This window comes from Piliocolobus tephrosceles, chromosome 11 (assembly GCF_002776525.5).
Source record: "Piliocolobus tephrosceles isolate RC106 chromosome 11, ASM277652v3, whole genome shotgun sequence".
NCBI lineage: Eukaryota > Metazoa > Chordata > Mammalia > Primates > Cercopithecidae > Piliocolobus > Piliocolobus tephrosceles.
This window is the reverse complement of record NC_045444.1, coordinates 49,732,971-49,737,503: the sequence shown is the minus strand read 5'-3', so window position 1 is coordinate 49,737,503 and position 4,533 is coordinate 49,732,971. Positions and strand designations below refer to the sequence as shown.

The window sequence follows — 4,533 nt, the reverse complement described above, 5'->3', positions numbered from 1 at the left end:
AACTTTCATGTACAAGATTTTTGGGGACATGTTTTATTTTTCTTAGGTGTGGAATAAAGACTGGACTGGAATTGTTGGGTCACATGATAACTCTCTTTTAATCTTTTGAGGAACTGCCAGACTGTTTTCCAAAGTAATTGCACAATTTTACACTACTACCAGCAGTGTATGAAGCGTGCAATTTCTTTATACTTCTCATTATCTGTCTTTTTTATTTTTATTTTTTATTTTTTTAACAACTGGTAATCAATTTATTAAAATAATTGACTTAAGCATCTGCAATAGTGACTTCCACCTCAACTCCTGGCTCAATACTGATGGAAGTAATCTGCTTAACAATCTCAGAAGGACTGTGCAAGTCAATGAGTCGCTTGTGGATTCTCATCTGGAAACGATCCCACGTCTTAGAACTTTCACCACAAGGAGTTTTTCTTGTAGTGATTCTCAGAGCCTTGGTAGGCATTCGAACTGGTCCTTTCACTTTCAGGTTCTTTTTCTTTGCGCCTCTGATCAAGCCAGCACACACCTTTTCCAGGGATTTAACGTTGCGGCTTGTTAGGGTGATTCGAATTCGGTGAATTGCCACCTCCGCCTCCACGGGTGTTTTTCCAGTATCCTTAAAAGCCATGGCTGCTGCGCGGTTCCTGACCGACTTGTTCCTCCGCGAAAGCGAACAGTGGTGAGTCAGGAGCAGGAGCGTGCGATCCGCAGATCCGCAGGTCCTACGACCGCGTCTTCCTCAGGAAAGTATCTGTCTTTTTTATTACAGCCATTTTAGCATGTGTCAAGTGGCATCTCACTGCAGTTTGATTTGCATTTCTCTAATGTCTAATTATGAGGGGCATCTTTTTATGTGACTTGTGGCCATTTTTATATTTTCTTGGAAAAATGTCTACTAGCATTCTTTCCTCGAGTTTTAATTGGATTGTCTTTTTATTATTGAGTTGTAAGAGTTCTTTATATATTTGGAGTACTACATTCTTAACAGATACATGATTTGCAAATATTTTCTTCCATTCTGTGAGATGTTACTACACTTTCATGATGATGTAATTGAAGCATAAAAGTTTTTAATTTTGATGAAGTCCAGTTCATCTATTTTCACTTTTGTCACTTATGCTTTTTTTTATCCTGAGAAGCTATTGCTCAATCCGAGGCTGGAAGGATTTATTCTTATGATTTCTTCTTGGAGTCTTATATTTTTAACTTTTACTTTTAGGTCTTTCATCTATTTTGGGTTTATTTTTATGTATGATGTGAGGGAAGTATCCAGCTCTTTTGCATGTGGATATTCAGTTTTCCCAACACCGTTTGTTGAAAAGACTGTTCTTTCCTCATTGAATTGTTTTGGCACCCTTATCTAAAATTAAGTGACCATAAATATTTCTTTATAGACTCTCAATTTTATTCCATTGCTCTATATCTATGCTTATGCCAGTACCACACTGTAATGTTTACTACAGATTTGTAGTAAGTACTGAAATTAGGAATTGTGAGTGCCTCAACTATGTTTTTCCTCTTCAAGATTATTTTAGCTATTCAGGGTCACATGCAATTCTATATGAATTTTAGGATTGGTTGTGTCAGTTTATGCTTAGAAAAAAGCAGCTGAAGTTTTGGTAGAAATTGCATCGACTCTACAGGACAATTTGGAAAATACTACTATCTCTTCAATATTAAGCTTTCTGATCCATGAACATGGGATGTCCCTCCATTTATTTAGTTCTTTTTTTCTTAATACTGTCTTACTATTTTCAGTGTATGTCTTACACCTCTTTTATTAAATTTATTCCTTAGTATTTTATTCTCCTTGACCCTATTATAAATCAAATTGGTTTTTAAATATCATTTATAGAGTATTCATTACTAGTATATAGAAATAAAATTGAATTTTTGTATAGTGGTATTCTACCTTGCAACCTTGCTTAGCTTGCTTACCAGCTCTAATAGATTTTTGGGGATTCTTTAGCATTTCCTATATACAAGATCAGGTCATTTGAAAATAGTTTTACTTCTTCCTGTCCAATCTGGATTCCTTTTGTTTCTCTTTCTTGCCTAATTGCCCTATGTCCTCCTGTACAATGTTGAATAGAAGTGATGAAAACAAACGTTTTGCTTTATTTTAGGGGAAAAACATTCAGTTTCTCAACATTAAGTATGATGTTAGCTCTCCTCACACTGTTTCTAGTGCAAATATCAACATGATTAAAGGGGCACATATCTTTGTATTATTATAAAATTAACTTTCACCTCATAGAATGCCTGACAAGTATCTTGTAGCTCCACATAGATTTATATACCTCACTTTGACAATCTCTATTTTAAGACATTGGGATGGAACTTAAAATTTTTCTCTGTATCCTGCATCCAGCCATGACCTACAAGTTTTCAGAATACATAGAGGTGACCTGTCTTATACTACACTCCATCTGGCACTGCAACTATTTAATTTCCCCAACTCCAATAATTTTACCTACATCTATGACCTTTATTCTTACAGATATTTCCTGGATTTTTGGCATTGTCTTAATCTGCAGTATTCCTAAAATCTTAATCACTTGCCCATTCTCAGAACATAACTTTTTATTCTTCCATCCTCCTTACTCTCTCATTCTCAAGATTCCTGATTTTCAGCCTCATAGCAACCTCCAATTCAATATTTGTCCAATTTCACCCAGACTGCCAGTATCTTCTTTGCCTCTGTTCTAAACATAGTCAGTACCCCGCTGTTGATACCTTGAACAAATCTCCACAGCAGCCTTAGCACCCTTGCTTTCCTTCTGCACTAATCCTATTGTACGTGAGTTCAGGTTTGTTCCAGCAATCCATCATATCCATGGCTACCCCAGGCTTTTTTCGTTCGGGGTGGCAGGAAGGTGAAAAATCAATGCTGAATGCCTAGGGTTGACATCTCCAGATCTGCAGGTTCTAAGTTGGTTCTTTTATTTAACCAGGTACCTTCTGTCATTTCCTTTCACCATTTTTAAGTTGCCTATCCAACTTCTACCTTCTTTTCTTTTAGCAAATGATTTTAATTCTCATTTTACTGAAAGTCTGTAGTGACGTAACTTCCCAATTTCTTGCCATACCACTCTCCCCTTTCTTTTTTTGCTTCAGGTGAGCCCTCTCTCTTCCAGTCAATTCTACAACTGTGCTCTTAATATCAATCTCTTGTAATTTTCTCTCAGAACTTGATTACTTTTGCATTCGGTATTTATGGTTTAAAAAAAAGTACGTAAGTGTAGAAAACTATCACTACCACATAGTAAAACATATAATAAAGCTTTAGTAATTAAAAGAATATGGTATTTATGTATAAATATGTAAACAAACTAAAGAAAAAGAATGAGAAGTAAATATGCAGAACAAAATTTACATATAGGAATTGAAATTTATGATAAAGATAATTATTTAAACCAGTAGGAGAAATAATAAATCATTGAATAAATTGTACTGAAACAGCTACCTGATATTTTACCTATAATTTAAAACACAAAAGCCATATAATAAAAGATTAATAGATTATATTACCCTAAAAAAATCAACTTTGGCATGGCAAAAATTTTTTAAATGAATTTTTAAAACATTATGAAAGCTAAATGGCAAATGGGGAAATATTTACATCACATGGATATGATATTTTAATTTGCGTTTTCCCAGTAGCAAATAATATTGAAGATGTTTTCATGTCTACTTTTCCACCCACATTTCCTTTGGTTAAAAAAAGTCTGCTCAAATATTTTTGCCATTTTTTTGGGTGAAGATGAGAATGATACTTGTTTTCTTATCATTTAGTTGTGTTATTCATATTTTCTAGATTCAAATTCTTTACCTAATATATATTTGCAAAGATTGTTTACCAGTCTGTGTGTCTTTTCACTTTCCAAAGTGTCTTCTGAAACATAAACACTATTAATTTTGAAGTTTAATTATTTCTAATTTTATACTTCATACTTTGTTATAGTTAAGACATACTTGCCAAGCACTTACACTAAGATTTATTCTCATGAGTTATTCTAGAAGCCTGTAGTTTTAGTTCTTAAATTTTATTCTCTGATCCATTTGAGTTAATTTTTATAAACAGTGTGAAGTAAAGGTCAAGGTACATATTTTTTAAATAGGACTATCCAATGATCCTAGCATAATTTGTAAGAAGTTGATTTTCCCCATTGAATCGCCTTGGCATATTTATTATAAACCAATTGAACGTACATATGTGGATCTGTTGCTGTACTCTCTTTTGTCTACCAATCTATCTTTACATCAATACTACATTATTTTGATTGATGTAGCTTTACAATAAGCTTTGAAATCAGGCAGTGTTTGATTCCCAACTTTGTTCTTTTTCAAAGATGTTTTATCTATTTTACATCCTTTTATGTTTATATATGTGTGTCTTCTAAAATTTCTTTCTCTTTGGATAGACATCCAGTAGTGGGATTGCTGGTTCAAATGATAGTTCTATTTTTAGTTCTTCAAAAAATCTCCATACTGTTTTCCGTAGGGGTTGTACCAATTTACATTCCCACCAGC

The 4,533-nt window shown here is 33.7% G+C and overlaps 1 pseudogene across 1 annotated transcript; it reads right to left on the bottom strand.

Annotated features, from left to right (window-relative positions):
* Positions 1-245: 245 nt before the first annotated feature.
* Positions 246-629, bottom strand: LOC111546197 (annotated as a pseudogene). The gene has a single exon (XR_002732679.1). The product of XR_002732679.1 is annotated as a 40S ribosomal protein S20 pseudogene (transcript).
* Positions 630-4,533: the final 3,904 nt, after the last annotated feature.